Below are 23,528 nucleotides of genomic sequence, written 5' to 3' on the forward strand. Positions count from 1 at the left end.
CTGTGCTGTTCCTGTATGTTCAGACCAGTGAGTTGCTGGCCTGATCTGTGGGCCAGATATGTGGCTCTGTGGAGAATTCTTCCCAGATGACTCCTGCTGGAAGCTGGAGCAGCTTGTCACTTTTGTGCTGAGGTCTGCACCAGCCTCAGGACTTGCCCAGCTGGACTGTGCTAACAGAAAAGTTCCTGGTTTGGATTCAGCCTAGGAAGTACCACAGCTTCTTGAGGATTGCCTGTCATCTGGCCCTGTGGTTACCTGTGGGAACGAAGCACCAACAACTGGCCCCATGAAGCTGGGCCACTCACTGTGAGAAAGACATTGAGGGGCTGGAGAGAGCCCAGAGAAAGGGAATGGAGCTGGTGAAGGGTCTGGAGCACCAGTCTGATGAGGAGCAGCTGAGGGAGCTGAGGATGTTTAGCCTGGAGAAGAGGAGGCTCAGGAATGACCTTTTCACTCTCTGCAAGTGCCTGAGAGGAATTTGGAGCCGAGTGGGAGTTGGCTGTTCTCCCAGGTAACAAGCGACAAGACAGCCTCAGGTTGTGCCAGAGGAGGATGAGATTGGACATTAGGAAAAATTTCTTCCCCGGAAGAGTGGTGGCAGTGGTTCCAGGCAGTGGAACAGGCTGCCCAGGGAAGTAGTGGAAGTGTCACTGGAAGTGTTCAAAAAACATATGGTTGTTCCACTTAGGGCCATGGTTTAGTGTGGAGCCTTCCCATTGGTGGACTTGGCAGTTCTGGCTTAACAGTGGGACTCCATGATCTTAGAGGCCTTTTGCAGCATTATCAATTCTGTGATTCTATAATCCTATGCGTAGAAATTCTCATTTGCTTACTAAAATTTGAACTGGACTCATTGTAATGCAGTGACATTTTCTCTTCCTCTCTTATGCTTAACTGGACATCTTTCTTCTATCGCTTCTATCACAAAACATTTTACACTTTCATTTTTGGGATATGTTCTGTTTCTTCCGGATTTACTAATTGGAGCTCACAATGCTTGCCTTGACACATTTCATAAACATTTTTTATGTTCTGTTTCTATTAGCTCTCTTTCTCCTAGCTGTCTCCTCACCATTTCCTTTGAGAGGCATCAAGTTTGTTCCTCTGCCCTATTTCAAGACCTGAATAATTCTACAAAATTAATGCATGATGTCAAGTATGAGTAGAAATAAGCCATTATGTCCCTCATCACTATATTAGTCATTGATTTATTCAGCTCACTCTCGACCTTCATACAAATATATCACATCTTATAAAATTTCTGTCTGTTGCTATTTTTAGTGGATAAACATCAGCCAACAAAATAAACATTTCCATTCCATAGTATGAGATAGAATGGAGGAAAATATATTTGGTTACTCCTATTTATTTCAGTTGTCCAAGTGTTTTTTTTTCTCACTGTTTGTGTCTAGTCTTTGCCTGTGTAGACATATTTCTATAAATTCTGGAACAGGTCAGTTTTATTCTGTGCAGTACAACAACAAGTGAAAGCATCAGCACCTATACTGACAAGCCAGTGAGTAATTTTCCCCTCTCTCAGCCTACAAAATATTCAGAAGTATATATGTGTACATGTGCATTTTTTGATTACAATATATTTTTTCAGTGAATGTGAAATTTCTATAATTGCAGCAATGGGCACAGTAAAACAAGAGTACAGACAGTTACCGTTTGCACAAAGTGAATGGAAGTTTGTTTTCCCATAGTGCAGCAGGTAAGGAAAACACATAAAACCTCTTTGTTAAAAAGGGATAATGTTTCCACATGTCTTACAAAAAAAGCACCTGTTTTGTAGATTTTCTTAGTTCCACTTAAAAAATCAGGCACAAAAGGGTGAATTGAATGCAAAATAGAAATAAAACTCTTTACTGTAAAGAAAATAGTACGGGGGAGAAGTAGAGTGTTCCGAGACACTGGTCAGGCTGCTTTTGTACCCTTCACTCCTGCTTCAGCATTTACTGCCATGCCTCATTTCCTCTCTCAAAGCTGCAGCAATCCATGAAAGGGATTTCTTTTCCCTCTTTGATTTGAAATTTTTGAGTCAATGCTTAATAAACTGGTGAACGACTTGCAAGAACCATGTGATGAGGACATGCTTCTTTAGGAGCATCTGACATTGAAGTATCTGCCATGCAACCTGGAATTAGTTGTCTGTTTAGGAGACTGCTTACTGCCTCTTATTCTACATAGTAAAAGACAGTCCAAAAAAAGCTTGTTAGTCATTGGAATTCTGGTGTTGCTATAAAAAGAGGAGAAGTTCTTTCAAGTATAAAAATCATGAGTTCAGCTGGATTTTTTCCCTGTAAGAATCCAGAATAAATTAGTTTCTGAAGTAAATCTAAACAGTTTTGTTTAAAAATCAGATTGAAAACCTCAACATCTTGCATGACTTAAGTGCTTTCTTGTTCCATTTGTGTTAGACATACCACAAGAGTCAGACACTTTTGTGTTCATGTTTCAATGAACACAGTACACAGGATAAACCAGTATTTACACAAGAAGCATCTTCACAGTTAATGATAAAAGGCAGCTACTTCTGGGCTTAATTGTGGTTACTGGTTATCAGTGCAAAACTGTGGGACAACTAGGAGAGAAGTGAGGTTCAGCTCAATGGAATACAGTTACCCAGGCCAGATTTTCCCTATTCATCTTCCTTTCAATCACAGAGTGCTACAAGATGTCTGTTTTCATGCTACGGAACCAGCTGTATCCTGCCTACATGCATGGAATCCACTAGGCCAGGACACAAGGGATACAGTGTCCAGCTCAATCATGCAATGGTATTCGCCAGAGGGAAACTAAAACTCATCAGAGAGAGAAACAGTTTTCTCAACCATCTCTCTAGGGCAGCTAAGAACCATTGCAAATCATCCCACCGTGTTTTTTCTGTCCAATATTACTTCTTAACCCAATGCCACTATTAGGAATATACAACAAGATAGATTCTAAGAAGCAAAATAGCAAACACCTGATGAGATATTTCACAACCAAACAACACACTGCATACCGTTCCACAAGCTAAAAATGATCACATTTCTAATTTCAATAATTTTTTTCAAAAAAATAATAGAAAATACATTTTATTTCCAAATGAAGTAGCTTATTAGAACAGCTCGTTTCACACACAAAAGCTGTGAGAGAATATTAGCTTTGAGTTCTACTTTTTCCAGTGCTTTGAGTTTCATGACTAATGTATGAATTGTAGAGAGGATATTTTATAGATTTTTTTTAGCCTAATGTATAAATTTGTGATTGATTCTTAAGTTCACTCTTAAATCACTACTGGTAAACATCCATTTGCCATCTTTGAGAACAAATGTTTCAAGTATCAGAAAATTAGCTGTAATTTAAGCTGTATGATACACAGCTAAACCCAATAAACCAAAAAGACAAACTTTGTAGCTACTGTTAAAATTCCCTGTATTACAGGTAAGTAATCTGGTGTGCTTTTCTATTTATATGATATATTCTGATATTTGGAAACTTAAATATATACAATTCAGTAATTTTTTTCATTTCATGTTCCCATTGTTGTAACTCTACTTCTGACTGAGAAAGGATTTTTTAAGCCAATAGCACTAAAATCCATGCAGCTACTGAAAATATTGTCCTCTCTCCAGCTGCAAAGCTTGCTGCCTAATGCCAGAGAATTAATAAATCATGTAAAAGGGACAGTTAAGGAACAACTTGACAGCTTAGGAAGCACTGTCAGCCCCTCTGCCCATGGGTTCCCTATTGATGTCTATCCCGGCGTCCCAGCTCAGGGCTCTCACCAGATGTGATCTGCCGGATTTCCCACTCAGGGCAGTGGGGACACAGAGAGCCCATTCATCCCTCTGCACCGTGCATGGGCAACTCCCACTGCCCCAAGCAGATCCCCAGGCAGCTCAGAGCCCCATCTGGTAGCCATTCGGATCATGTGAACCCAAATATTATTTGAAACTACTTCTTTCTTCTTTCACTAGGCCCCATTGTTGTGATGAGACATCACAGCTGATGTGAAGCCCAGAACTTATTTCATGTTACAGCATTAGCAGCAAACAGCATTGTGAATTTCTTCCAGCCTGCTCAGAAGCTTGGAGGATGCTTGAATGTGGAAACTGCTAAATTTCATCAAAAGTTTAGATAAATGGATAGATTTAAGTATCTGTAATATAATTTATTTCAAAAACATCTAGGAAAGGAAGTGGATAATTATTAACCACTTTGGTTACCATCATCAAAGATAGCTGGCAGTGAAAGGCATCTAAATTGTAGTTCTATCCTGGTATTTAATGGGTTACACCAGAATAGGAACAGAAGAAATGTTTCCATCCCTTGGCAGCAGTATCTTTCACCTCTCATTTTACAAGTTGGCACTGTATTATAGATTACAATAAATGGGAGGAACTAAGCAGATTTTCCAGATACTTCTCTGACTGTCACTGCCTGTAAATTATGGTACATTATGTAGTATGTAAACCTACTTAGGTAATACCAAGTTCCCCCTAATTTTACTCAATTTGTCAATGAGATTGCTGTAGAAATAGATCTGAAAACAGGAAAAGGTATGATATAATCAGAAGAGAAATGACTCATATTTGCTGCCCTGAGGTCTAGCCTGACCTATTGACACTATACACTCAAAGATCTTAATTAGCTGGTCAATTGTAAAATGCATCTCGTGGTACATGTGGAGTCTTCAGCTGTGCACAAAAAAAAGGATTACATCAGCCTGATTTAGTTATGAAATCAAAGGGTAGGATTTTTAAGAATTTTAACTAAAGGTTATTCCAAATGACTTGGATTTAAAAAATGAGACTTTATAAATACAGAGATAATTATAGTAGTCTTATGCAAAGTCTGAGAAACAAATGCCTTCTTTAAAAAAAAAGGTAAAGTGAGGAGCAGAAACTAAGGTTTACCAATTCAGAATTTATCTACCTTAGATCTTGCATCTAAACACAGGGAAATCTTCAGCTTTCCAAGTCCACTATGGGTAATAGTCTCCTTATAGACAAGGAAAGCCCTAGCCTACTTGCATAAATGCCAGAAAAAAAGTCCTGAAATGTGTAACTTGAAATCAGAGCTGCCACCACCAAGTTTCTTTGGGAAAACACCTTACTTTAATTAATTCCCTGAATACAAACTTGACAAGTCTGCTTTTCACTGAGGCAGATCTTGAGTAGAAGTATCCTGTTATCAGATGCAGCTCAATGCAAGTAAAAAGGCACAGGGTTTGCATCAAAACTAATGCAAAAGCTCTTAGGATGGTATTCCAAGATATCCAACTCCCCATGTCAATTTTGATGCCAAATTTGGTTAATTCAGTCCTATCCCAATCCTAAAGTGTATATGCTTTCCCATGGTGCCTCAGTATATGACACAGACATGCATATTTAAAGACTTAAAAGGCAGAATTAAGAACTGGCTGGCTCTTAGACCCTTAAATATACAAGAGTGTTTCAGAGCACTATACTGAACTTCTGTGAAACTTCAAGCACAACTAAACCCTGTTACAGTTCACTACTCCTGGTACACTTAATAATAGAGATATCTATACCAGAATCCTCAAGTGTAGTGCCAGGATCACTTGCACTAACCTAAACTCAGGGCTGGTGCCGAAAAGAAAGATCCTACTCTGGCCCAAGGTGTGCATTTGTGCATTTCCACAGCCTCCCTCAGGCTTGACATAGGCATTAGAGCAGCCAGGAAACAGGCCAGATGACAAAATGGTTGTGGCTTAAAACTGTCTCACTAGAAGAAAATAATCCATCACCAAAAAAAAGTGATCTGGAGTAGACTCCTTTCTGTATCATATAATGATCACATGGGCTTTTTAAGATACAGGCTGGAAATATTCCTGGCAAAAAAGGACCTGTGGGTACTCAACAGCCCCTAACCATGAGCCAGCTGTGCCCAGGTGGCCAAGAAGGCCAATGGCATCCTGGCCTGGGTCAGCAACAGTCTGGCCAGGAGGACCAGGGCAGGGATTGTCCCTCTGTACTGGGCCCTGGTGAGGCTGCACCTCAAGTTCTGTGTCCTGTCCTGGGATCCTCACTAAAGAAAGTCACTGAGGGGCTGGAGTGAGCCCAGAGAAGGGCACTGGAGCTGGGGAAGGGTCTGGAGCACCAGTCTAATAAGGAGGGAAGTCACAGAAGTCCCCTAACTATGTGGAACAATGAACAGTGGCATGTAAATAGATTCTTTTTTTTTTTTTTTTGAGAACGTTGTTGCAACATAAATTTGTTTTAAAAGGCACTGTAAATAAAATAATATTATGCAGAGGCCTATAAAAGTATAGTTCACAGGGCAAATGTTTCAACTGAGTTAATGTAAAAAGTAATCTGCAATATTAGGTGATAAATGAAAATTAACAAATAGACACTTCTGTCTCCAACTACTCCCAACACTAGAATATGAGACACTTTGTCAGAGGCCTATGCAAAGAATAATCTCTCCTCCAAAAAGCTCAAGATAGTGATAGTGGGAATCCTACAAGCCGACAGTGGAACAGACTCATCAGTATTTGTATGGGCACGCACAAAGTCTGTCTGTGCTAAGCTTGGCTGAAGCCACCGCTATGAGTCACTCACAAATTTAAACAAAAAGTGTTGTGGAAGATTAAACAAGGACTGAGTAAGGAGTTCACAGTCTTCACCATGTGTATTTAAGATCCCGTTCATTTTACTACAGATTGACAACATGAACAAAACAAGGGGGCATTTAACAAGTGTTGAAGACAAACGCCTTCAGTGTTCCAGGTTTTGCTTTCTACTCCTTGCAGCAAACTGAAGGCATCTAAAATAATTTTATTAAAATAAGTATTTTCTCATCAAAAATTTCTTCATATTTCATCAGCTATGTTGGTGTAGGAGAGAACAAAATTTAAGATGTGTTATTTGGAATGATTATTGACAAATATTTTGAAAATTTAGGTCTCTTGCCATCTTTCTTCCTTACTGAAGAAAGCAGAATGTTGAGAAGGGCTATCTCCAGGTTTCTGGGTAGAAAGACAGTAAGATGGGGCATTTCTGTCAGCTTTATATAAACCAAAGAGGTAGAAAACAATAACAAGTGATACAATTGCTGTTATTCTGTTACTTTACCAATAAGTGCCGGTAGTTTCAGAAGGATGCAGAAAAAACAGGATTGATTCTTCACCCTTCCTGTTCTGGTTTTATAGATCTTTGATGTTCAAGGCCTGGTACTCATTTTTCAAAAATGGAGGTTTTCTAGGTATCTATAACAGATAAAAAATAAATACAGTTTTATATACTAGAAAAAGGATCCTATCTTCTTTGCCTTTTAGGTGACTGTCTAGTTAAGTTTGTACTTACACTGTGGATGTTTGTCTGTTGCCCCTCTGGAAGTAACAGATGCAGGAGATCGTTCCATTATCTTGTAGATTAAATTACATTCTAGTTAGCTGAGATGTGACACCACCAGTGTACTGCAACACATAATTCAATCTGATTTCATTTTTCTCATCTTTGTGTGCCACTTGTAAAATCCAGCTGTATTGCCAAGCTCTTCAAACACATTTCCAGCAGCAACATGAGCTGAACAAGAGCCTCTCATTCATTGACAGACTCCTCAGGCAGCTGCGTGGGTGGCTTTGGAGTTTCTTTGTGGTCTTTCATGTGGTTGAGTTGCTGATGGGCTGTTTTGTCTGCTTTGCCCTCCTGGGTATCAGTTCCCTTTGATTTTGAGGAATTTACACATCTTTATCCATCTGAGAATATAGTTCTGTGTAAAACTCTTTTAAATTATGCAGAATCTACTTCTTTGTTAGAAAAGTGTATCTTCTAAATCCATGTCCTGGATTACAGTGAGACTGCATAAAACCTTGAAATCTGACATTGAACATTTGATTTAAATTACTTATTTATCCATTTTTAATAACAGGCATTATTGTGACAATCTGATTATAGTGTATGAAATATCAACAGAGAAACAGGAAATAGAAATTAAATGTTTTTCTGTGAAGTTTCTTGAGCTATATTTTGTGACTGCTGTATCCAAACAAATCATATGTTTAAGAGATGTTGTGTAGAAACTGGATGGCACTGAATTGTGATTTTAAACAAACTGTCAGAATTTTAAGGGTACTCTTGTTCTTCCTTTTTTTTTTTTTTTTTTTGGACTGGCTGCAGCTCCTGTCTGTGATCCCAAGAGTTTAAGGGCACTGTTCCTCTCTACCTGGCTACAAAATAGTACCATGTGTAATCACATTCCCTCTTATATTTGCTATTTCCCTACCCATAATAGATAACACGGAGTTAAACCATGTGGTTAATATGTCAGTAAAGATTTTTAAAAATAGTTAAGGTTAGTCTTGGGCTCCTGAAAAATCTTTGCTTTGAACTGCTGAAGAGTGACAAACTGTTAGATGTAAAATCTTGGAGTGTTTGTCACCACCTGCTAGCTTGTTACCACTTGTTACTGAGCTGGGCACTGGTTTTTTCCCTGAGGGTGGCTGTTTGTCAGGGAAGTTTTATCACAGCAGGGCTCCTGACACAACAAGCACGTGTAGCAGGAACAAATAAGTGCTTCTGGCATCTGCAGATAAATACGGAGAATGTGAACAGCGATGACAGAAGGAGAATGTATTTATGATAGCTCAGCTAATTACTATGATTAAATTAGAAACAGATGGGATAAACTGCAGCATACAGTCTAGAATTTTTTCTTGACTCTAAGTTTAGTTCACATGATATTCTGAGTGAAATGGAAGAAGCCTCTAGACTGAACAAAACACACTGTTGTAGTAAGTAGGATGACATAGTAAATCTTTTTACTACTAACTCCTAGGCTATATTGTTCTAAGTCTTTATGATCTAGGGATACAGGAAGCTCTCTGACAATAGAAATGGTAGCAGTGAGCATGAGAATATGTTTATTTCTCCCTGATAGACTTACTCTTTTCCATTGGCAAAACTTTATTTTGCAGCTCTTTTAAAATTACGACCCCATAAAGTGGTTTATATTCGAAGCATAAATTTTCAATATACTGGTTTTTAAAGAGAAAAACTCTCATTAAAATAAAAAGCCCTACAGAACTGATATTGTAAATGACCACATAACACATCTCTGTCATAACAACGACAGAGCTGGTTCTGTCCATCCATTAACTGCATAAAGTGGAACTTATTGAAAGGGTTACAGCAAAGAAGGTGGGTTGCAGGTCTGCTTTGATGTGCCAATGAAGACAAGGTTTATTCCTGTCCATTTCACACCATGGAAAAGTTTGTCTGGTTAAGGTGAGTACAGGTAAGAGCTACCTAGAGATAAGTATGGGGCAATGCTGGCCCACAGGAAGCAGGCAAAGCTAAGGTGAGAATTGTGTCTGTTTCCATCACAGATGATACAGAGCTGCCACCTTTGTTCTCTATGGGAGTAGTTTCACCTTTTGACCAAATCTGTCAACCAAATCCATGATAAAACACTTGAGCTGAGCATAGTTATTATGATTTGCTGCTTGGTAGGCATGGTCTCTTTTCCTTTCATGCAGCAGTGAAGAGAGCAGGGAGGAAAAATGGGATCCAGAACTCATTTCTCTGTGTGAAAGTGCCTCTCAGTGCTTCGTCTGATAAATAAATCAGTTTGTACTCTGTCCATCCACCTTGTAGAAGGCAAGTGCCTTGAGCCACTCTCTGGGCCTAAAAGAGGTGAGGCATGGAGGAGAATAACAGACTCATCAGCTGCTACATCAAAAATGGAAAGGAATCAGCAGAAATTTTATACTACAGTGGTTCTGTCTACCATACAGACTGTTAAGAGAATGCTGCTTTTCAGTAATGGTACAAGGCAATTGGATTTGGATCTGTCAAATCATGGCTACATGAGATATTCAAACACACCATCTGAGTCTGCATTTTTCAATCTGTTGTGGTGTTTTTTTCAGGCAGATGTTGTAAATTACCTATAAAAATATTAAAGGCAGGCAAAAAATCCCTTCTGATAGTTTTAGTGTGATGTGGAATCCACAAAGACTTGCTCACACAGACACTGAAACTGATATGACTCAGCAAAGGTCCTGAAGTAACTTGAAATTATTTTCTGCTGCCATTTGCCCACTTCTTGGCTTACAGCCTCAGCCACACATCTTACTGGCTTCCCAGAAATCTGTGAAGTACAGAGCTCCGATGCTTTCCCTCAGCTACAATGAGATGTGAATGCTTTAACCATTAGTCTCCTTTAGCACACCAAATAAATACAGTCTAGTGAATTTGGAGACTTGTCAATATAGAGTTGCAGCACCTTGGCAGTTTAGAAGTAAAATTCCTATGATGCTTATAAAGGAACATCAAGGAAGCCAAAGTTTTCCTCTGTCTTTTAAATAAACTTGTCTGTATCACTGGTGAGTTATCAAGTGATGCTCATTGAATGCATAAAATACTGTCTCCAGTTATGGTAAAGCATGCACACTATTTTAATCAATATTGAAAGTGGTTATCAAGAGGATTTTGACTGTATCTGCTGGCAGATAAATGTGCATGAATAATGTACACAGATATGCTTTTACTGCTCTGCCAACTTTCTCTTCTGTAAGCATAGATGCAGCCAATACCAAGTAGTTGTACAGAAAGCAGGTTTTTGCTCCTATTGTCCTAAATTGCTTGTATATAAAAATCTAATAAGCACAGTCCAAATCATGGTCTTCTACTCAGCAGCTACATCAGTGGGGCCATACTGTTAAGCAACTGAGTTTGAGCTCTGTGATAAAATAACACTAGCTTGTTTCCAGACTGATACCTGCTGGCACATAAAGTGTGTGATAGCTGGTGATAATCTGCTATGAAAAATCAAATTCCCTTCCCCTCTGTCCTCAGTGAATTGCAGACAGGCTTACTTGATGCTCTCCTTAAAGTAGAAAAGCTGCAGGTATTTTAAAAAACACTTAATCTTGAGGGAAAATAGATTCTGAAAACCAGGGAGTCCGTGAGCACAAGGCTGCTATTTGGAAGCACTTTGCCTCACCGTCTGTGTGCGTCCCAGCAGTGTGAGGAGAGGCGGGCTGCTGTGTGTCAGCAGTTTACCTCATCAGGAACCCAATCCGAGGGGCTATTTATTGGCCTTACTTTCAGAGCAGTGGTCAGGACATAAGTCAGCACTTTTTTTAGTTTTGGGTGGAAGGACAGAGTTGCTGCTGTGAGGGAAACCCAGTAAGTATCTCAGAAACAATCTCTTATGTCTATAAAGTGTCTCTTGAAGTTCAAGTTTTAAGGAAGCTGAGCCATTTACACATGAGCACAAGGTAATTTTTTTTTTTTATTGCATCGGGGACAGACTATGTTAGAGCAGAGATGTAGCTGGAGTCTAGGAGAGTGCAAAGTGCTTTCATCTTTATAATTGAGGCCTAGTGGTTAGGAGAAAGGGCGTCGTGGTAGTGCTGCTTACTAAATATGCCTCCCTCAAGGATATAAGTCTAATATTTTTCTTCAAATTTTGCTTTTTGATTTTTTATTTATGACAGATCTTCCAGGTGTCCTTAACAAAACAGACAATTTCCTTGCTTTCCCTTCTTGTTTCTGTGATGGCGACTACATCATAGCTTTCGTGTGATAATTACTGAGATTTGAACATGGCTAGGGATTAAGTTTATTCATGTGCTTGGAATACATTCATCCTTTGGGGAAATTACAATATTTGAGATAACTGGCAAATATATTATGGTTGCTTGTAACACACCTGGTAAACTAAATATACCTGTGTGGGTTACTTCTTTCAGGGTGAAAGGACATAGTCTCAAGCTGCACCAGGGGAGATTCAGATTGGACATCAGGAGGAATTTCTTCAAAGAAAAGGTGATTAAACATTGGAATAAACTGCCCAGGGACGTGATGCACCATCCCTGGAGCTGTTTGAGTAAAGTGCCATAGTCTGGTTGACATGGTGGTGTTCAAAGTTGAACTTGATGATCTCAGAAGGCTTTTCCAACCTAACAGATTCTGAAATTCTCTGATTCCTTATCATAGGCTGCTACTCTGAAAAAAGACTATGAAAATATATCTTGAAGAAATTCTGTGATAAAGGAACTATCTTGCAAGTCAGTCTTGGCTAACAGGAGAAAATCAAGAGTTTACTTTAGTGACTGAGACAAATAAATGGAATTCATAACAGAAGGAGCACTTGGGTTAAGCCAGAATTTGCTGTATATACGAGTGACTCAGAAAAGATGCATCCATACACTTCCTTTCCTATAAGTGATGTCAAACAGTCTGTTGTGTACTAAAGGAGTCTACTTAGCCACGAAGGCCTAGCTCAGCCTTTCCAACACCTAGAAAGCAGGTGGTTATCCTATCAGGATACCTGTGTTAGGTATCACAGATCCTGGGTGGTGTCACTGGAGAACCAGAGCTCTGAGCAGGTTACTTTGGTGACAGTGTGAGTGGAACCTACATGTGATGGGGAAGTATTTGCTCAGTCCCCTGCTTAACACCACTGCTGCTGTGTCAAGTCTTAAAGAGACCACAAGCCCTCCCTATTTTGGCTAGCAATACCACCTTTTCCATACAACTACACTTTTTCTATCCCTTTTTTTCTTTTTTGTACTTAGTCTACATCTCTTAGAAACTGAATTTTCCATGGAGCTTCTCTATCTTGCAAACATAATGTTTGTTGCACCTGCAACAAGTGTTTAGATGTATCATAGATCTGGGTGTATGTTATCTGTGGTTGTAAAACTTCCTTTGTCTAGGTACTACAATGTCCTGGGGTTTTTTCCCATCTGAATAGAATAATATATCATTCTTCAGCTTATCTGCTCTCTATATGCCATGTACATATGTTTTCAGTTTTCTTCAAAGGGACTGCCTTTTCCAGTGCTCTGCAGGTCAAGAGATACAGGGATAAGTGGAGACTGATGAGTTACACAAGATGCAATAACATTTCTTTCTAATTCCTCTTTCAGTGGCTTCCAGCTCTACTCAGATAATCAATATATAACAAATCTTGTAAAAATACTAACACTGGTAATGTAATTTTTGAGATTTAGAGCCAATGCTGAGCATAAGGTAGTTTGAGGCAGTAGTACACAGTTCCTTAGGTATGCTTCCCAATTATCCTTTCTTAATGTTAATTTTTGCATAATTGCTTAAGAATAACAATATACTTGCCATAAAATAAAGACCTGAAGTGTTTATTAGGAAAATAACTACACTGAGGAGAGAGCTACATTGAAAAGTCTGGAAACAAACAGAAATACACACTTTTGTTTTATATGGTAGGTATTTTCTTTAAAACAGAATAGCTAAGAATTTTCTTAAAACAGTATCTAAGTCCTGTATAGACTGAAATACCACAAAGTGGCTGCAAGAAAGATTTTCGTAGAATAGATTATTAGCAATTGCTATTTCTGTGGCTGCATGAAACTGGAAACAAAGTCTAGTGACTTTTTAAATTGTTTGGAATCAGAAGGGCCAAGGTCTCCTCTTATCCTGCAAACAAGCAGTTTCAAAGAATATTTATCATTATGGAAAAAGATATATATAGAGATATATAGATATATATATGGATAGGAGTTCTGCATGACACAGCTAAATGACTTGACAGCTATTTCTGTCTCTAGATGTGTGTTTTTGATACCACTGCTCACTTTCAATAATTGCATAATAAGGTTTGGATTATTCTGCACTTTATTCAGCTCAAGTGAAAGATAAGCTGCAGATAGGATTTGTAGGGTTTATTTCTCTCCCCTTTAAAAAAATTCCCTTGCTATCAATTATGCCAATTCAGAAAACAGTACGAATCTGAGTATAAATTTAAGCATCTTAAATCTAATGTCATTAGCTCCAGTTGATCTCAGACAGGTTTTTAAATGATTTGCTCAATAGGAGACAGAGTTCTTAGCTACATTAGGATTAATATGCTTTTCACTCTGAGCCTTTCTAAGTAGTTAATCCTGTGCAAAATCCACTTTCACACTCCTGATAGCTCTTTTTTGTTGTTGTTGTTGGTGGTGGTGGTGGTGTTTTTTGGTTGTTTTTTTCCACTTATTTGTAAGAGCTTTGTGAGGTTATTTTTATTTCATTTGTGCATCTAAAAATATTGGAATGTCTGGTTGGCTACTACAGGTTTAACCTTACTGCTTAGGTTTGGTTATGTGCCACAGGTGATGGAAACAATATAACCATTCTAGTGTTTTAAAGTTAAAGCTTAGCACCTTTGAAAATGTTCCCAATTACAGAGGAGTTTATTCCTAGCTGTGGCATCTGCTACTACCTTTTCTCTTTATTTCATTTTTTCAAAACCAGTGAATGCAAATATTTGTGAAAGAGATGAAACTTGTTTGATAGTCACAGAAGTTCTGGCATAAACACATCTGTGACCTCTGAGAAGAATATATATGTAGAACAACACGAGCATATAGGTTCTTTATGACAGGTATTTTTCTGTTTGTTTTATCTCTTCAACCCTTAATTTAATCATATGGCTTTTAAATCTCATTGTCTATATGGTGTTAGAACTTAGAAAGAATAAACCCTGTAGGTTAAAGTCCAAAATGTTCACTTTCCTGAACAAGCAGTAAAAAATGTTGTTATGTCCCAACTAAAACTGATAATGATAGTAGTGATAAGCTCTTTAACAATATTGATATTTCAATAGATCCTTGATAGGATTCAAGGCCAACACACAACAGTGAATTTGCAAACTTCTCCAGATATTTCTGTACATGGACCTTGTGCAGGCACAGATGGTTCCTCTTTAATTGTTGATAACAGTCTAGATCAGCTTCCCCATTTGCAGACTAATGAAATGTTCTTTATGGCAGTGCAGCTATCTGCCCAGCAAACTTTCATTTGCTGGTTTTAATTTCTTATCTCTCCATGACCCTCTGGAAGACACCCAGAGACGAATTCCACAAGTTTCTGAATTTTGGTGGCTTGGCAGCTGAAAATTGTTCAAGGTTCTAGGCCTATTCAGGGACCTGCTGAAAAAACTATCAGAAAGATCTTGGAAGTCTGTAGTCTTTCACACATGCACAGACACAATCACTTTTATTTTCAATATAAAACGTTAATGGAAGTTTATAAAAGTTTTATTAATTCTTTAACTGGTTAAAATATGAAGAGGAAAATCTATGAAAGTTTTCCATCTTATGTTCTCTTGGTTTTAATCTGCATTTAAAACTAATAGCTTTTTAGAATGACTTTTATGTTTTTAAAGAAGTTAAGTTTTAAAGAAATAAAATTCTGCTAACATAAATGAAAATACTTCACCCTGCTCTGGCTTGTGTTGGGATTTGAGAGGCTGAAACCATGATTTTCCCACAGATTTTGAAGTGACCCAGACAGCAATAAAACTGCCTATGGCTCTGAAAATCATGCTGTCGTTAGCCAGAATAGCTCTTCAGAATAATTGTGCATATGTGAACTGTCATCCAAAATAAATCAATGATTTTGTGGAATAAAAATGTCACAGCAGGGAGTCATTCCAGGCTGATACCACCATTCCAGAATAGCTGCACTATTTGCTTTTCCTATGCAGTCCTGCAGTGTTGTCCATGCTTTGCCCATGTTTTATTGCCTTGCCTGATTAAAAGCTTCTACTTGCTTGCATAAGGTAAATTTTAAAAGGAAGAAATATATTAATGGAAACCCCCAATCTCTTTATGCTAGCAACCAATATTAGCTCAAAGCCTGGATCATTTAAAAACAGTGACATTCTGGAAAGGTGCTTCTCTCCTCACGGCCACCATCACATACAGTGACACTATTTTTTATCAAGCACGTATCAATTATGTGTAGAATGGTTTGGGGACAAGGGACTTAAAGATTTTCTAGTTCCACCAACCCCTGTCATGGGCAGGGAGGCAGCCCATTAGATTAGATTTCTCAGGGCTCCCATCCAACACGTGAACACTTCCAGTGATGGGGCATCCACAGTTCTCTGGGCAACCTGTTCCAGTGACACAGCACCCGCTGAGTAAAGAATTTCCTCCTACATCCAATCTAAATCTCTGCTCTTTTAGTGTAAAACCGTTTCCCTGTCTGGTTGCTATCATGTAAAATTTGCTCTCCATCTGTTTTATAAGCCCCCTTTTAGATACTGCAAGGCTGCAGTGAGATCACCCTGGAGCCTTCTCCATGCCGAACAGCCCCAGCTCTCAGCCTGTCTTCACAGGAGAGGTGCTCCAACCCTCTGAAAATCTTCATCACCTTCCTCTGGACTCACTCCAAGAGGTTAATGGCCTGCTGATGGTGGGGGACCCAGAGCTGGCCACAGCTTATGACACAGACTCTGGACAGTGTTGCTAAAACTAGAGGTTGATGAAGAGCTAGGAAGTAATTTAGAACACAATTAGAATACCTGAACATAAGAACTGCTCCCATGAAGACACATAAATCTGTGTAACCTAACTTCCATTTTGGAGCAGCAGTGGGCAGTCAGAAATGCTTAGGATAAAGACAATAAGCCCACAGACAGTACTGCTTGCTTGTTAATTGTCTGAGCTTGTGTGCTGTCCCATTCAAAAGGAGCTGGAAATTCAGGTGACCCTTGCATCAGTGTACTAGAGCATTCTAAACAGTTCACCCCCGTTGCCCCATTCAGATGTTAGGTCAGGGTATGATGTGCCAGGACAAACAGAGTCATTGCAGATGAGATTTGGAAATTCTTTCAGACAGCCGGTGTGCCAAGGCCAAACGGATCCCAGTAAGATAAACCTGACTGTTCAAGGTCAAAACCCAGGAAAACAAGGACTCTGTTATTTAGGCCAAGTGCTGGAATGAGATGGGCTGGTCTAGGGATGGATTCAGTTTTCCGGTCAGTTTGCATCTTGTTGTTTGACAGCGTGTCCAAGAATGTGCAAGGTCTGACGGAGTTTTGTTTTTCTCATAGTCTCAGGACAATATCTGTAAAGGAAGACTCTGTGGATTCCCAGATGTTTAATAACTTTATGCTTCTGCCTTTCCCTGACACATACCTGATAGGCATACATAGAGAAGTATTTTCAGAGTGTTTGCCATTTGTGCATTCCCTTTCTGCATAAAGCTTTGTAGGAACCTAATTGCCTTGAGATCTCTGTGCTTTATCAAATCCAGCTGCATGGATGTGAAAGGTATTCAGGTTGACAGAAAGATGGGCAGGGATCCACTGGAATCATAATGATTTTGTTTCCATTAGGACAAAAAATAAAGAGAAATTTTATTAGTTATTCTTATGAAGTTCAGTAACCTTTCAGCTTTCCAAAACTCCTAATGATAAAGGGAAAAATCTCGTATGTTTTAATTAATGCAGCAGGCCTGTGCTTTACCCTGTCCAAAATGGGCCTTGTCGCAAAATAATTGCAGCTTACGTGAGAAGAGTGGTCCAGCCCGAAACCAGAATTCCATAACTGTGCTAAAACAAAGAGCTCCCATTCCCAGACTGTGCCTTTAGCTTAGTAACCCCAGGGAGGGGAGAGATGTATTATTGCTGAGGTGGGAGGTATCAGGATTCCAGCAAGCTGCTGCTCATCCGGAGTACGCTTGCTCTGTGTGCATCCCGTTGATTCCTCTGTTGTACTTAAATCCTAGGAGTCACAGTGGGTGTACAGTTAACAAAGAGGGTGTGTGCATGCTCTGACTTCTATATAGGGGTGCTGGTAGTGCTTTTCAAGGTGTCACTGTCAGTGCCTGTTTATTTAAGAGAAATAGCTGCATAGCATGACTTTAATTTGTAATTTGGGCAAGAAAAAATAACAGTGTGGAAGACATCTCTAGAAAACTGTCAATCCTAGTCTTTTTTTAGCCATATAGGTATCTTTTTCATGTATTATTGATTAGATCATATTGGTCTTCAAACTGGATGTGCTGCTGTGGAAGCTTTTTCTGTCTGACAGCAAAATCATTAAGACTAGCATCACAGCTATTACCTTTGCTAGTAGTCAAAGTAAGAAGATAAAGTATCAACTGCAAGTAAAGTCTAGCATTTTGTAGATTGCCAAAGCCTGTGACTGCCTATCCTCTCAAGTTTGTGAGGCCTGGAAGATGAAAGAGATTTTAAAATACTTCTGGTCTTTTTCCTTATAAAGAGTTTCTTGAAAATATAGCACAATTAAAAAAAATCACTCAGGTGGAAGACTGGTCACAGATTTTTCTGAGATTTAATAGGTTATTTGTGGTTCTCTGTCAGAAACTTAGATCTGGAGAGAAAAATATAGCTGTATACCACAGAGTTTTCTGGGAAGGCAATCTGTGATGCTATCAACCAGAGCAAGAGGCTGTGGCAAACTCCCTAATACGTATCAGGAAGGATAATTTGAGTATAACACAAGGTGTAGTTTGACCAGGTAGAGCAGAGAGCACTGATAGTAACTACCTGGCTGGCCTATCTAATATAGGTCAAACATTCAAAGGACCTAAAATTGCATTATGTGTTGCATTATGGTGTTATGGTATCACCACTTACAAGGTCTTCTTGTTCCAAACAGCATTACAGGATAGGAAAGCTGGATCTTCTCCTACTATGGAAAAAAAATTAAGGTTTCAGAACCTGTTTTATGTATTGGCAAATTCTGTAGGCCTTACACCTTTGGAAGAGTTAGGGCAAAAATGAAAAATGCTTCTTTCTGGCAATAGTCAGTACCAAGCTTTTATTCTGAAACCAGGTATAAGCAGACACATTAAGAACAGCTCATCATTTGTGCTGAGCAGGCTCCTTCTTACAGACAGATATCTTTCCCCAGTGTCTGTGCAACTCATCCCTGCAGGGACTCTGAGCAGCTCCACATTGCTGCTCATGCAACTACAGGCTGCTCACAGCTGACACACTGACACTGTGTTTTTCTGTAGTTTGTTTTTTGTTTTTTTTTTTTTTTTTTCCTAACCCAGAGTATCTGCAGGCGTTACAGGTGTATTGACCAGCATTCTGCTCTGTGGGTCCCTCTTGCCATCAGTGTTGCTGCTCTCACTGTATCTTTGCTTGTCTGTCTGCTTCTACAAAAGATGCTCTTTAATTGTAGCGGCAGCTAAATGTTGGGAATTTGATAGCCAAACACTGAGATGCCAAAATAAAATAGGCTATGATTGAAAATGTCCATCCTAATCCCAAGACAGTGTCCTAGCATTGGTGTAGTACTGAAAGGTTGCTGAAAGCCCTAGACCTTCTTTATTGGCCATACTTTGTTGTCACTTGAATTTCTTTAAAGTGCTGTCCATTGTTTTCTGCCAGTCACTCTTGAAGAAGTGTTTTTCTCATTAGAAAAGCAGCCCTATATGTAATCCTGCCTGATTTACAAGGGAAGATACACAGCAGCCTGGAGCTGAAGCTGCTCCACTCCTAGCATGACTCAGAAGCAACAGCATGAGTGGTACTACCAATGTAAAATCAAAACTGCTGGTAGAGGCAGCACTGAAAGTGTTTGGGGCCTGTTTCAAAACAGTTGTGGTCAAATGGCAGGGAAAGGGTAGAGCAGAGAAATTAGCCTTCACATGTAAAACTACAGCTGAAGACAGATACCAGTACCTGCTGTGGAACTGAAAGTACTGAAGGCAGAGGAATGCATTTGTGTTGTGGACAACATCAAATATAAATCTGAATTGTCTGTGGCATTTAACAGTCTAGAATTCAGCTCAACATGTAGGCAGCATCACCTCACCTTTCACTGCTGTTAGCTCAGGCCCTGACTTGTTTGGAGAATTGTCATTTGAAAATATTATGTATGCCAGCAATTATGCCAAACTGTTCTGTCAGTGGAGTGGATCAAGCAGTCAAAATGATGCAGCATTTACAAAGTGCTTAGTTTCTCATTTGCTTACTACAGCATATGAATAAACATTAAGCCGTGGTCTACTCCGAAGGAAAACTTTCCCACAAATTCTTAGCGCTTCTAACCTATATTTGGGAAAGATATTTAAAAATCACTGGTGGTGCACAGCTCCAGCTCTGGGGACACACCGCACTTGGAAAGTGTTTATCGGGCTGGGACACCCTTCTTCACTCTGTTTCCAGTTCAGGATCCTGATCTATCTCAGGCTTTGCTAACAAAAAAGGGTTTCCTTCCAACAGCACTGTGGGAAAAACACAGCTCCATTTGAATATTGTCTGTATGACAGCTTCCTCAGGCTCTACAGCTGACAGCAATCCTGATTAAGGGTTACAGGTTCAAAAAAAATCTCACAGAAGGCAAGGCCCTGCTGACTTTTATTAAAGTTACTCACATGATGACTACAAAATCAACAGTTGTTTTTCTCATATAAAGATCTGTTTGAGAAAAGGTCTTCAGGAAGAATTGTTTAAATACAAACTAAGTATTGGAATTTTTTAAAGAAGCTGCCACTCAATTCACACTAGAACAAAGTCGGAATCATTCATTCAAGGATTTATCTTTTTTTAAATAGAACATTAGGTAGATTAACAAAACAAAAGCATTCATAGCTCAACGTCCTCTCTGCCTGTTGTAGCTTTTGAACAAACCCATTTCTGAGTTTTCCCTTTGGACCTTTTTCCCTAGACTGATTAGCCAATGTTTGTTGTCTGTAGTTTTGTAATTTCCACTTCTTGGGAGAAATGTAAATTAAGGCAACTTTATTATCTCGGAGCTTTGTATTTCCGTGAAAAAAAGGCAAAAGGTTTACTGTTAAGGCTATGTGTGAAAAGTTACCTTCTCATATGTAAAGAACTCAGCCATCTGTCTTTGTTTTGATGTGGGTGTGGATTAAGCCTTTAACAAAAAGTGTTGGTAAAGTTCACACTACTTAATGCTTTTGTGAAAGCTTGCTTACATACAAACTTTCTAAAATAAAACGTAATTCAAGGCTTCTCAATAAACAAACGTATTTTAATTCCTTCTTTAACTCATTGATACTCACCTGGGAGCCTTTGCTCAATTATAATACTGTCTACATCAAAAAGACGTCCTGTCTTTTATATGTGAAATCTTGGGTGATTTTCCCATCCCTAACACTTATTCTAAGAGACATTACCTCTTACTGCAAATCTTGGTTTATAATATTGCAAAGCATAGCAGAAATAGATGGAATTCAAGAGGTTATAACAGAGAGATTTTGGAATAAGAGTCGGAAAAGATCAGAACTTTTTTAGAGAGGGAACCAAATCCTGGCAGATGTATATTAAAAAAAAACAAACTAAAAAGCAGAAAGGAAATAAATCTGATATGGTTTCATTGCACCAGTTTATAGCCTGGTGACCAGAATGAGGTTAACTGTATTTCTGTTGCATTGAAAATGAAGTTTGTGTTAATTTTACCTTGATATAGTACAGCATTACACAGCTTTTTTTTTTTTTTTTTTTCCTTCTTAATATAAGGGATTAATAGCTTTACCAGGAAATTTCTGTGATTTGAAAACTCTCCAGGGAAAGGTTTGCTTCCATTTCTTTTGCAGTCAGGTTAAAGTCACTTCCTACATCTGCATGGTTACACCATTTATACATGACAAACATGGACAGGTCATCATGATTTGTAATTAGGACATGTTTTTGGGACCCAGGAAGATCTTACTTTCCAACAACAACTCTGCAACTGATTTAATGAATAATTGTGGGCAAATCATTTGGTCTTTCTACTTCAGTTGCTGCATTTATAACCTCTCACCTCAGGAGTAACATCTGATGAGGTTGTGTATGAGTTTTGATCAATATGAGAATGTTTCTTATGTTAAAAAAGGATTAAAATTTGTCTCACGGATATTTCAGGTAATACCATTATATACTGCAAATATTTTTGAATGTCAGTGGACTGAGATTTGGGAATACATTCTGAGCTGGAGCAGTAAGGAGTTGACATTTTCCTGTGGGGTTTTTTGTCTTTAATAGGAGATCAAAGCTTGTCTTACTCACACTTTTGATATCAATGACTGCTGTCTTGTAGGATGGGATTGGTGACTTGCAGAGTAAGAGTTGTGAAGTGTTGCCCTATGAGGGTAACTTTCTGCAGGATGCAAAAAAATTATGTGATTTCTAGCAATGCTAGTGGCAGTTACGGGTGAAAAATATTGTCATAGGTCTGGAAAAAGGGGGTATATACTATTCATTTTGACTTAAAAGGATTTTTTGTTAAAGTTAATATCCATTATTTCTAACAAGAAATAACATTCCAAAGTTCTTTGCTTTAAAAATAGATTTCTTGGGGCAATGGGAATAGTCTGTTCAGGTTTTCCTTGTTCACCAGGCTAAACACGTCTGCTTAACTGCATTCCACAGCATCCAAACTGTAGCATCGATAAAAAAAGCCCCCCAAAAAACAACAAACTTCTCTTTGCAACTAGATTATCCTAAAGCGTTTAAAATGTATCTTTGTAGAGCCTAGTAAAGCAAACACTTCACCCGGTTCGTAATTGTCATGAGTAATTAACTGTTAACAGTGTTCTCAGGAAAAGCGTGACATTTTGTTAATGTTCTGCAGGAACACAGAAATACGACCAAGGGAGAAGTTTGTTGGGAGCATCACAAAGATAGCTGACACAGAAGAGCTAGAGGAGATTGGAACGTGGGAGAAAAGGAAGGAAGTTTAATTACTGATACATTTCCTGGCATTCACCTTTATGGTTTCAAATCTTGCAGTAGCATCTCTCCTCCAACCCATGAAGAAATATAGGAGTTTGACTCCTGTAAATTTAGTGACTTTGTAACAAAGATGTATTCCATAGATAGCATTTTTTGTTAAAAGCAGCGTTTCTCTTGAGTTTTCAGAAGCAATTGCCTTTTCTAGGTGGGTGATTTTCCATTTCACTTAACCCAGCACAGAATTACTATTTTGCTGACTTAGTGAAAACTCTATAGTAACTGAAATATTCCTATTTTGTTTTTCTTATTCTGACTGGGACCTTTTTAAAAGGATATTCTTCTGCTAATAAAATGGAAATTATTATGACAAAGTGATACAAATCTCATAGATATAAGTGCCAGGCCACTGTCTGGCTAAGGGCACCAATGCATATTCCCAGCAGGACACTGGTGTTATGTGTATTTCAGTCTTGCACTTCTCTTGGGCCAGGGTATCACCTCTCCAGGGAGGTCTGCCTAATATTTGAAGAAGCTTTAAAAGGGAGAGAAAATAATATGCATATCCTAGGAGAGGAGAGAAGTGGGAATATAGAAAGGCAGCTGACTGGCAGTAGATAGCACAGTAGGATGAGACTGGGGAATAACGTGGCTCACAGAAATAGCCTTTGCTTTCAAGAGCATCCAAACCACTGCCTCCTTCTCCTCTGCGCCCTTCCCTCTGCTGGCCCAGGGTGAGCCACGCTGCTGCCATGGCAGCCCGGTGGTTCTTCCTTTCCTGCCCGAGCCCAGGCTCACCGGTTTGGGCAGGGCCGCTGTGGAAGGCAGCTCTGAAGGGCAAGGCTGTAGGGCAAGAGGTGGTTGTCTCAGGAGGTGCCTTAGCAAGCAGAAGATGCAGGTATTAGGGAAATGAAGGGCAGGGCCCCGAGGCAGTGCTTTGATGAGGCTCTGAGGAGTGCAGAGAACCAGCTAGAGGTGCTGGGGGCTCCTGCTGGAACATGGGCAGCAGGATTGCCTGGATGAAGCCTGCACATACTCTCCTATATATTTTTTCATGCGAAGACTTGGGGCGGGGAGAACAGAAGGTGGGCACTGTTTCA

At 39.2% G+C, this 23,528-nt stretch overlaps 1 protein-coding gene and 1 long non-coding RNA gene across 3 annotated transcripts in view; one reads left to right on the top strand and one right to left on the bottom strand.

Moving 5' to 3' along the window:
• The window catches only part of SMAD1 (SMAD family member 1), a 97,972-nt gene that overhangs the window by 9,478 nt on the left and 64,966 nt on the right, over positions 1-23,528 (top strand). Inside the window, exon 1 of one of the 2 annotated variants that reach the window (XM_068187754.1) lies at positions 8,642-8,749. The exons of the other annotated variant lie outside the window; for it this stretch is intronic. The gene's annotated coding sequence lies outside the window, so the exon portion shown is untranslated. Of the gene's footprint in view, positions 1-8,641; positions 8,750-23,528 lie in introns of those variants that run through there. 2 annotated transcript variants of the gene reach the window in all.
• On the bottom strand, positions 6,645-7,972 carry LOC137472533 (uncharacterized). The gene is made up of 2 exons (XR_010998248.1): positions 7,320-7,972; positions 6,645-7,222 (listed from the first exon to the last, which is right to left on the bottom strand). It is a non-coding gene; the product is annotated as an uncharacterized lncRNA (long non-coding RNA).

This window comes from Anomalospiza imberbis, chromosome 4 (assembly GCF_031753505.1).
Source record: "Anomalospiza imberbis isolate Cuckoo-Finch-1a 21T00152 chromosome 4, ASM3175350v1, whole genome shotgun sequence".
NCBI lineage: Eukaryota > Metazoa > Chordata > Aves > Passeriformes > Viduidae > Anomalospiza > Anomalospiza imberbis.